General features: G+C 39.8%; 2 long non-coding RNA genes across 2 annotated transcripts; one reads left to right on the top strand and one right to left on the bottom strand.

Annotated features, from left to right (window-relative positions):
• Positions 1-905: 905 nt before the first annotated feature.
• On the top strand, positions 906-3,457 carry LOC138955424 (uncharacterized). The gene is made up of 3 exons (XR_011452224.1): positions 906-1,334; positions 1,705-1,853; positions 2,922-3,457. It is a non-coding gene; the product is annotated as an uncharacterized lncRNA (long non-coding RNA).
• Positions 3,458-6,278: 2,821 nt separating this feature from the next.
• LOC138955425 (uncharacterized) lies at positions 6,279-8,573 on the bottom strand. The gene is made up of 3 exons (XR_011452225.1): positions 8,160-8,573; positions 7,521-7,575; positions 6,279-6,526 (listed from the first exon to the last, which is right to left on the bottom strand). It is a non-coding gene; the product is annotated as an uncharacterized lncRNA (long non-coding RNA).
• Between the last annotated feature and the right edge of the window lie 3,398 nt (positions 8,574-11,971).

Here is an 11,971-nt window from a genome sequence, read left to right as displayed (position 1 = left end):
TTAACACAAGTTTGTGTCCTTGCGTGATTTTTTGTGCTGAATGTATACGACTTTGAAAATACATCTCCTTGTCCCAGAAAACCAAAATCTGTTCACGTGATTTGCAAAGCAATAGAACTATTTGTCAAAATTGATTCTAAAGCAACGCCGACAGTCAGTTTGTGAATTCTAAAAATGGCAAGCTTCATTTAAATCATTGAACCTTTGATTTTTTAGAAAATGTTAAAAATGTTATACATTTTATTTTACCCGTCAGTAACAATTATTTTGAAGAGTAAATATAGCTGACAAGACCTTTAACGTCTCTGGTGTGCACCACTGTACCAGGAAACAGAATTGAAAAGAGATTGATTTCCAAATATCGATTATCATTTGTGCTTCCCTTGGCCTTTTCCCAAATGTCGTGCTTTTAAAGATACCTGGGGGTACTTTGCATACGCTCGGTTAAACTATTGTACAGGTTATGAACATCCTTCCACTTTGACTCACACCAAAACTCAACAGTCAGGCTGCTTAGTGCGCAGGGTAAAAATGCCTTGCTGCGGATTGACACAAAGGCAAGTTACAACATTAATGAACAAAACCCACACACAAGCAGAGGGACCCTTCTGATTTCAGAAGAGAAAGTCAAAGTGTGTGGGGTTTTATTTTTTATTTTTTTATTTTGTGTTGGGGGGAGGGGGGGTTGCACCTCTCAGTTTCCTGTATGCCATTGTACGGGAATTCCGGGTGATTTATCAGACGGTATGTACGAAGGGGGGGGGGGGGGGGGGGGGGGGGTGGGGGAGGGTGAGGGGGGTGCGGCATCTCTAACTGTGGTCTCCAACTTGGAACTATTTACTCTAGCTGTTCCATCATTAAACCATTCAAGCAATCAGTCCCGGTGTCGAAATTTTTTTTCACACGTCAGTTGCGGGCTTTCAATCCCGAAGGCTATTTCCGAGTAGCTACGAACGTAAACGGAAGTTCCGATGTGTTCGGATGCTTATCGATTTGAGTTGTCGTTCGTGTCTCGCTGACCCAGTACACGGTAGCGCTGGAATGAGTGCAATCCGAGCTACGAACTTTGCCGATTGCAATCTAGAAATGATCGTCACTGCTGCAGGGTCAATGTGTGAATTAATAGGATAGAGCGAAAAGAATGCACTCAGCGCTCGCTCAATCCATGCTGAGGCTCATAAACTCCCAGCCTGCAGAACATCATACAGCGGACAGCAGTCTTTCTTTCCTCGCACCATTGGCGAATGGAACGCCCTCCCACCACAGGCAGTATCCTCAGCCTCGGACATTTTCCTCTCACTGATTGTCAATCATCGGTTTGGATCAACCAGCAGGTAAGTTATTGTTTTTAAAATCCAAGACATGACCATTGCAAACGTGGCCTTTGTAGAACTGAGCAAGATTCATCTGTTGTGTATGTCATGTGTGTGTTACTGAGTAACTGGGTGTGACTGTGAGTCACAGAGTGTGTGCTTGTTGTGTTCTTATTTTTTTTACTCAAGTTTAGAAAATGCTTGATCTTTAATCTATATGCACAGAATCAAATGTTGCTGTATCAGTGTATGAACTATGGTTGTAAAAGAATAAACAAAACAATTACTGAATTAGTGAGTGATTTGGCTCTGATAGTGAAGTTGAAATAGTACTTATTTCATTTTCAAGACATGTTAATAGTTATGTTAATATTGTTATGGTTTTTTTCAGGCCTCCCGAGAAACCAGAGGTGATGTGCATCATTCATACAGCTCCTGTCTTTCAGTTCCAACAGTTTACCTTTAAACATGGATACATGTACTGGAGAGGTATCAGGATGACTTGGCGTGGTGCTTTACATTACAGACTACCCCTGAAGAGTAAGTTACACATTTATAAGGTATTGGTGATGGTAGTCTGTAGCTATAAACATGCATCATAGACCTAATATAGGTCCCTGCATGCATGTACTGATGTAGATCATTCAGCAGTCTTTTGTTCTTTGTAAATTGTATTACATTTACAAGTACTTTGTAGATGAAATTATTCATACATTTGAAGATGCATAGTAATACTGTGCATGGTAATTCACTAATTGGTATGATGTACTTTGTATACATAATGGTACAAATATCTTTATTTTCTCTCTCCTTCCCATCTTAAAGTTTGTTGCAACCCTATACTCATAAAGTGCATTATGCTGTTTGTATGAACATTGATTTGAACTATTGTGATGCAAGAAAGTAAAACATGAAATAGCTAGAATGAAAGATTTACTCATTACTGGAATTATTTTAAATACAGTCAGTCCTTTCCTTGGCTCACAATCACAGATCTGGCCAGTCAGTTTTTTTTATAGTTTTTTTTATTTTTTACATGGAATAAGAGTTATATAATATAGTAAAACGTATCAACACCCTGACTGCCCCTGCGCAGTGTTAGAATTTTCTGAATGACTTCACATCACATTTCTCAACAAAACTGTAAGGTGTCAACGCTAAATAGGGAATGTGTGTGGGATGAGGGCTCATGCTGTCAATTAAAAAAATAGTAAATTTCCAGAAAAACCGCTCACATCAGCAGCATAACAAGATATCATGTCGTTAGAAAGGTTCTTGTGAGGAAGTCTTTTTAATTTTAATGATGAAAGATTCTTTTTAATTTTAATGATGAAAGTATATATAAATAAATGGTTTTCACAGGAAGGAATGATGGCACCTGTAATATTACAGAACAATGTTTACAGTTTAGTTAATAGTTGTCACTGTCAGTATCACCCACACCATTCTCCATCCCACTGATTGTGTGAAGAACAAGTACATGTATTACTTCCTACCTACCTTCCGGCACCCCCACCACACACCCTCTTCTCAATACCAAAAACATATCCCCATCAGCGCACAGCAAAGTCTGAATGTGCTCAGTAATACATTTTCTTTATTTTCCAGGAAGTGAGGTGCCGAGATATGACGTGCAGGCAGCTTGCAGAGTGGTGCCTGGCTTTGCTGAGGATGATGATCAGATTCAGTCCATTCTGTGCTGACAGAGCTACCAGAACTGACCCACACTGCTGGCATGACCTTTACAGCTGCATTCAACACTTTACTTTTACGCTGGTAACTTTACGGTTGCTCTCTCTCGATTGAGCATTTTTATTTTAACTAAGGGGAAAAAGTAAATGCCTCTGCAGAGATTCGAACCTAGGACCTTGAGATTTTCAGGCCCATGTCCTAACCACTAGTTTTTTTTTATTGTAAGATGGATATATGTCTAGTGGATGCAGCTACATGTACAAATGTGCCAAATTAGAACTTGCATTCTCAGCCTATAGTTTTCTTGGGCCATTCATGTGAGTACTAAATATTGTGAATGCATTGGTATTCCTAGACTATCACACATGTGAGACTGCCTTTTCTTACTTTTGTGAAATGTGTGAACTCACTTTGTTTACCTCTTTGTGTTAATAAATGCAGTTTATCAGTTACCTCTGTTGGTTTCTTCTGCAAGTATGTCAAATGGCCCACACACACCCTCATGCGCACACACACACAGACACGCACAAAATCAGATCTCAAGTGTAAGTATTCTTTTTGCAGTTTTATTTTAATGCCCATAATCAGTCAAACAAATAATTATATCATCACACTTGCACCTAAGCTTAAAGTAGCAGTCCTGCATACATGTGTAAATGTTTCAGGTCACCATCTGTCCTGGCTTGAACATGCAATAAGAACACCTCTACACAAACACACGTATGAATTAATCGATTTTCCGCAGACAGCAGCCAGGTAGTGGATCTTTAGTATGTCCAAGCAGACGGTTGATCTTATTACAACACATCAAGGAAATATTTAAAAAAAACTGATTCCAAAATCTAACCTTCCAAAGTTCATAATCAATAAAGAAGAATGGTATGTTACTGGAACCCTTTATTTATGACTTAAGGCAATGTGCGGCAGTAAAATTACCAAACTTAAAGGTACTGAACTTGTCAAATCCAGGTGCACGGATCCCCTGGGGCTTTTAGTCATACCTCAGGCAGCTATCCGTTAGAAGAACTACCAAGTTTCATTGACTTGCACCCAAAGAGTCAAGAACTGCGATTTTTTTACGAATTAATTTCGGACTCTGTCCCGGCTGGTCTTGACCTATTTTTGGATCTAAATTTAGATCAGGTAGATCACCACATCATGCACAAAAAGACACGTCACTGCAAACTATGTCAGACATCATCATGAGTTTGTGTAAAACAAAATGGAGGCCGGAATCACTCATTTGAATCGAACTCAGACCAAACACCATGTAATAACTAGGTTAATTTATGCACTCGCGTGAACAAGAAATTGTCGAGCTTCACAGATGTCGTCGTTGGGTAGTTTTGGGTTTGGTTTGTTTTACTACCATAGGCATAGGAGGATTTTTGAACTGTAAATGCACTCAGCGGCAACAAAAACGCAAAACAAAGGCTGTGAGCTGCATTGTGCCTTTAAACTTGAAGAATAGTCAAGGAATAACTTGGTTTTCTGGTTAATTCTTGAAGTGACTTATTAAAATGAATGAAAACATTGTGGATGGATATAGACTGCTGTTGCTATGGAATCTAGCATTAACAGCGCCATATGGGATTTCTAGAAAACAGTTTTACAGCAACATCATACATCAGAAATTCATAATATTTAAGGATACACATGTATTATATCTACAATCATAAAGAACGTGTTTTTTGTTAAAAACTACAGTTGAATTTAAATTAATTATTGTAATGAATATGCAGTAAGAAATTCGTTCATCCTCATGACAAAAGATATCAAAATTCAACTGTAGTCTGTTGTCAAAAATCGTTCTATATGATTGTAGATTGATACATGTGTATCTTTGTGCCAAATATTAGGAATTTCTGATGTATGATGTCGCTGTTAAACAGTTTCCTAGAAATCCAATGTAACGACTGTTTCCAACGGCACTCTACGTCGATCAGTATTCACAATTCTCCGAAAGCGGCGTATGGCTGCCTAATTGGCGGGGTAAAAAGGATCATACACGTAAAAATCCACTCGTGCAAAAACACGAGTGTACATGGGAGTTTCAGCCCACGAACGCAGAAGAAGTATTCACAATTGTTTTATTTATTTTTATGCAGAAAACCAGGTTATTCCATGTATTTTCCGAATTCAATTTTACTGCCGCACATTTCCTTAAAGGCACAGTGCAGCTCACAGCCTTCGTTTTGCGTTTTTGTTGCAGCTGAGTGCATTTACAGTTCAAAAATCCTCCTATGGTAGTAAAACAAACCCAACGACGACATCTGTGAAGCTCGACAGTTTCTTGTTCACGCGAGTGCATAAATTAACCTAGTTATTACGTGGTGTTTGGTCGGAGTTCGATTCAACTGAGTGATTCCGGCATCCATTTTGTTTTACACAAACTCATGATGACGTCTGACATAGTTTGCTAGTAAATTAATTCGTAAAAAAATCGCAGTTCTTGACTCTTTGGGTGCAAGTCAATGAAACTTGGTAGTTCTTCTAACGGATAGCTGCCTGAGGTATGACTAAAAGCCCCAGGGGCTCTGTGCACCTGGATTTGACAAGTTCAGTACCTTTAAGAAAATGTCAGATTTACTGAACTTTGACCCAGCAGTTTTTGTAAGTGGACAGGCCTTAGTTTTATTTCGGTGGCATAATTCAATGCGCTTCGTCAAAATGTCTTGAACTGAAAACAAAAGCAGACGCAAGACTTATGGTCAGTTGGAGTTGTCTCCCGTACTCCTAACTTGAATGTGCTGCAGACAGGTGTACCCAAACAGCTCATATCACAAACGGTTTGGAATTCCCCAAAACGCAAGATCCGCACTGCACAACTTCAGTTCAGCGCTCGGTCTCTTTTTGAAAATGTGTATCTTGAGAGAAAAATATAGAATATTGCACCGTCCAAAGGAATGGAGTTCTTATGGGACAATAACAGCGCTCAGTTCAAAACGATAGGACAACTTTTTAAATGAGGCAGGGCCGGACTACCGGGGGGGGGGGGGGGGGGGTATGGTGGTTGCGCAACCCCCCGCCCTCCCCCCAGCCTAAACATGTACCTCACTTATTTAAAAACATTTTTATTGTTGTTTATTTTATGCCGTTTCATGCAAAGAGCGACCATTTTCCTATCTCAGAATATGACCTACCCATCAGCTTCAGGGGGCTTCGCCCCCTGACCCCCACAATATAGGGGCTCTGCCCCTTGACCCCGCCAAGGGGAACATCCCCCTGGACCACCACTGACAACCCCCCCCCCCCCCCCCCCCCACCTCTTAGCCTAGTCCGGCCCTGTGAGGCGTAGCGGGCCTTTAAAACATTGACAAAAATGTACAATAGCAACAAGTTGTAATGCTCAATACAACCAAATTACGGAGTGGACATTTACAATACTGGGAAACAGTTCTTTTTGTCCGGTGATCCTCTGGGGCTGTTGCTGTAGTTTCCCCATCGATCATAGCTGGACTTGGATAGCACTGCTTTTCATCCACATTCACTGGCCAGGTCTTCGTCATCTTCAGTCACTACTGACAAATGAATGAGAAAGGAACGGATCTTAAACACAACGACAAGAACAAGTCTAAGTATGAGTATAAAGGAATAAGTTGTGTACTGTTTGTAACTGACACACATACACACACTAAACCCACACAAATGCCAAGAGCTTAAACATTCTTTTTCCCTGGTAGACAAGTTCAAATAAAATCCCCCGACCCCCCCCCCCCCCCCCCCCCCTATCTGCGTCTGATTTTTGTTGGAACCCCAAAGACAGTGATTAAGTGGATTTCCATTATAGTCAAGGCTGTTTTCAATGTAACTTGTAAGCTACAGAACATGTAGTGATGTACACACATACAACTTTAACTTGTCTACATTGTATACATGTCTGTCACCATATTTGAATACATTCAGTTCACTAATTCAGTCAAAATTTCACTGAATGTAAAACGACATATTATTCTAGAAAGATATCAATGCCACTGCCCTACATTATCATAGGAATCATGTGTGTCAAGTTCTAATTATTATTTTCCTTTTAAAGTTTTACGCTCTCTGTGCTCTACACACATGCATAATATACATGTTATACATACTCAAAAAAGGAAAATAATAATAGAACTTGACACACAGTTTCATTGAGATAATTATATCCTGACAGTGACAGTGTTTACTGCAATGCATTTTTTTTTAATCAAACATACACACTGAAAGTCATGCGCTTCTAGTATATTAGTAATGGTTCCAATACGGGAGGAAGTGATCACCATACTGGTGAAATAAGGCTAAGAGCTTGCGGTTTGGAGTCTAAGTCAGTAGGTGTTCATTATTTTATTATTATCCCTGAACCTGAATTATAAAAAAAAAAACACCACTCTCTCACAGTCTTGCTCACAGTCACACACGCACACCTCCACATGAGTTATTCTGACCAGAACTTGAGAATGAGAGAGAGGGGAAGGAAAAAACACACTGTATGTCATAACACTGACACTGACAGTTGTACATAATAAAACCTTTTACCTGATTCGTCGCTGGCCATGCAGCAATCGGTTGGCTTTTTCAGCTGAGAGGAGACCTGCAATAAAATAATAGATGAAGTACCAATCATGGGAACATCACTTTCAAAATGGTGAGTACTAGCAGAGCAGTAGAACCATTGATTGCCTTTCAAAGAAACGCACTGTAACCAGCCAGCCTGGGTAAGTCAGCAATTTGATTCTTGAACTAGCCTCCAACCTGCTTGCAATTATATTCCGAGAAGGTTATCTATTTTTAATTCTAGCATTAAAACATTTGACCAGCACTAGCTTTGATTTTTTATTCACTGTCTTGGAAGTTGGATTCAATCTTAAAAAAAAGGATTTTTAAAATATTATGACTCATGCATCTCGAATTGGGTCAAAAAGAGGTTGCAAAAACGTGGCAGTGGTACTCTTCTTCTTCTCCACATTAATGAGGAAATCCCTGTACAGGGCAACTATCTTCGTACCTGACGTAAGGCAAGGATACATACATACACGTACAGGTACATGCATCCAATGTTGTTGTCAGAGACTGACACTCAGTGACCGTGTCAGTGACAGTGAGCGGAGTGACACATGTTGCAACACATACTCGCAAAGACCCACTCTAAGTATAAAACGAAACATGGAAACTTACCTCTGGTTAATATGCAATGGTTCGCCCGTCCCAATTCTCTCGCATTAGCAAACATCATTGGAGATTCTTTCCGAATTGATCACCTTCGCTCCTTGCCTTGGACTGCCATTTTGTAACTTGACTAAAAACCGAAACGCTATAGGTCTGACAAACCACGCTCAACGTCCAAAATAACTTGAGGAGGAAAAAAAAAGAGCCCACAATCTTTTTTGGGGCAAAAACGTTGTTTTGAAATCTCCGAAGCTGCTTGCAAAGTCAAAGATGACGCAGAGATCTGTACAGTATCTCCCTGGATGACGCAAGGATAGTGTTCGACTCGGCTCTTTGACTTGGTAAACATCGGAACTTCCGATTACGTTCGTAGTTACTCGGAACCAGCCTTCGGGATTGAAAGCCCGCAACTGACGTGTGAAAAAAAATTTCGCCGGTGGAGCACATCGTTAAAACCAATTTGTTCAAGGGAATGGGACTCGAGCGGTGGGCGATACACAATTTACTCGTCAGAATTGTCAGGCGGAGTGGTCTTTAGTTAGATTGCAAGGTAAATGTCACAGAATGGGACGTCATGGGCATGTGAGGAAAAGTTTCAAGAGGCCCAATATGTATTTTTTTTTAAATGTAATAAATATAATAGATTTAAACAAACCGACCAACCAACCAACAAAACTACCAACCAACAAACCAACCGTCCGACCGACCAACCGATAAACGGATCAACCAACCAACCTACCAACCAACAAACCAGCCAACAAATTAATCAATCAATCAATCAATCAATAGATCAATTCATTAATCAATCAATCAATCAATCAACCAACCAACCAACCAATCAACCAACCAACCAATCAACCAACCAACCAACCAACCAACCAACCAATCAATCAATTAATCAGTCACTCAATAAATCAATCAATCAATCAATCAATCAATCAAAAAGGCTTCAAAACATTAAACATTATACTAAAGCAGAACAGGGCATATCCCATGTCTTTGACCTCTGATTACTAGAAGTCGTTAAAAACCGGGTAGACAAAGTGTTGTCGTTACCCTCCAAATATCGAGTGAAATGTAAGGATTTCTGAAGTGGTTTATGGGTATTTGATGGGCTGGTCTGATAACTCGGGGTTCTTGCATGACAAAACCCTATTTGAAGGAGAGTATTACCGGCCTTTCTGGACTCAAATCGGATTGATTTTCACACTCTCTCTCTCTCTCTCTCTCTCTCTCTCTCTCTCTCTCTCTCTCTCTCTCTCTCTCTCTCTCTCTCTCTCTCTCTCTCTCTCTCTCTCTCTCTCTCTCTCTCTCTCTCTCTCTCTCTCTCTCTCTCTCTCTCTCTCTCTCTCTCTCCTCCAAGGAAGACGTAGCAAGTTATCCTCCAGATAAACGCAACGTTGCTGTATGATTGTGCAAAGAATAAATGGTGGCTGCTTACTCGCGGATACGTTCACTGAAATTATGATAAGCGCTGTTTTTCTGAGTTATACTTGATGATACAATGAACGGACTAAAATGGTGGGTTCTTTAGTTTACTAGATTAGAACATGGATTTCACGTTGATGTTAACGAAGGAAACGCAAAAACTAGGATAAGTCAAGATATAATCTGATCAAAAGAAACACACACAAAGAAACATAAAAACAAGTCGCGTAAGGCGAAAATACAATATTTAGTCAAGTAGCTGCCATTTTTCAGCAAGACCGTATACTCGTAGCATCGTCAGTCCACCGCTCATGGCAAAGGCAGTGAAATTGACAAGAAGAGCGGGGTAGTAGTTGCGCTAAGAAGGATAGCACGCTTTTCTGTACCTCTCTTTGTTTTAACTTTCTGAGCGTGTTTTTAATCCAAACATATCATATCTATATGTTTTTGGAATCAGGAACCGACAAGGAATAAGATGAAAGTGTTTTTAAATTGATTTGGACAATTTAATTTTGATAATAATTTTTATATATTTAATTTTCAGAGCTTGTTTTGAATCCGAATATAACATATTTATATGTTTTTGGAATCAGCAAATGATGGAGAATAAGATAAACGTAAATTTGGATCGTTTTATAAATTTTTATTTTTTTTTACAATTTTCCGATTTTTAATGACCAAAGTCATTAATTAATTTTTAAGCCACCAAGCTGAAATGCAATACCGAATCCCGGGCTTCGTCGAAGATTACTTGACCAAAATTTGAACCAATTTGGTTGAAAAATGAGGGCGTGACAGTGCCGCCTCAACTTTCACGAAAAGCCGGATATGACGTCATCAAAGACATTTATCAAAAAAATGAAAAAAACGTTCGGGCATTTCATACCCAGGAACTCTCATGTCAAATTTCATAAAGATCGGTCCAGTAGTTTAGTCTGAATCGCTCTACACACACACACACACAGACAGACAGACAGACAGACAGACACACGCACATACACCACGACCCTCGTTTCGATTCCCCCTCGATGTTAAAATATTTAGTCAAAACTTGACTAAATATAAAAACCCAACTTACTTATTTGGATGAATCTGGATGTTGACAGATGCATAACTTTAATTTTGCATCCACATGGCTGTCAAACGAAGTTGTGTATTTAGTGTATCTAAAAACGATCGATGACTCAGACACAGAAAAACTCACACACACACACACACTCACACACACACACACACACACACACACACACACACACACACACACACACACACACACACGCACGCACGCACGAACGAACGCACGCACGCACGCACGCACACATACACACACGCACACGCACACGCACTCGCTAACACACTGACTAACACACACACAACTACAACGAAAGTGATGATCAGTGAATGGTAACGTTTCTGGAAATGGCAGCGAAATATTTGAGGAATAAAGTTGTAGCATATGAAATGCTGAAAACATGTTTGTTCTTATTTGTAACTTTTGTGGTGACTGTATCTATGGACTGAAATCGACACGCATGTGCCCGAAAGCGATGTCCTCAGAGGGTGTGTTTATTTTTCATCACGAATAGACCATATTTAAAAACAACTCTGCTTTTTAAGGTGTTTTTGGCTGTGGATGGGTTGTGTCCCATTCAAACAGTGATGCAAGCACACGCCAATGATATCAAGAGGCAAGATATCATTGCCTCACAGTTAATTATAAGTTCCGATGTGTATGTTACGCAGTGTTGGTTCGATATGATGCCTTTTCTTTCGAAAATAATTGTGGACATCGGACCTCACTAAGTCTTATGACTTCCGCCATGATCGTTTGCCGCTTAGCCTCAACCGATTAGTTGCAGATTATGCTTGCATCGCTTGAAACAACTTTTCTACAGCCAATGGAATGCCAATAGAGGTATTTTCAGACACCGTCTAGATCTATTGCATCATAGAACAAATCTCTGGAGCCTTACAATGTCATTAATAGTATTTGCTCTCTATCGAACTTCTTTTTTTCATTAACTAGAAATACGAGTTTACACGTACCAGGACTTAAACCGCTGATTCGAATTCTAAAAGCAAAATATAATGTTCGAAAAGGTATTGAAACAAATGTTTATTCATACAACAACATTTTGCGTTTTGTATTATATGATCCTAGTATGAGACCTTCGGAATAGTCTTTAATATAAAAGTTTGGTCATAAAACAATTTTTTGTGCGGTTGATATTCGACGACCCTATATGTGACCCTCCACCACGAAATGAGTCGCATGTCACCTCGCGCGGTTCTGCGCTAGGCTTAATATAAGTCCGGGGGGACTGTGGTAAAAGTGTGAGGGTCTCCTTAGTCACAGGCTTATAACTCAAAACGTTTTCGCTATTTTCTAAAAC

Source organism: Littorina saxatilis, unplaced genomic scaffold (assembly GCF_037325665.1).
Source record: "Littorina saxatilis isolate snail1 unplaced genomic scaffold, US_GU_Lsax_2.0 scaffold_1293, whole genome shotgun sequence".
Taxonomy (NCBI): Eukaryota; Metazoa; Mollusca; class Gastropoda; order Littorinimorpha; family Littorinidae; genus Littorina; species Littorina saxatilis.
This window is presented reverse-complemented; position numbering and strand designations above follow the sequence as displayed.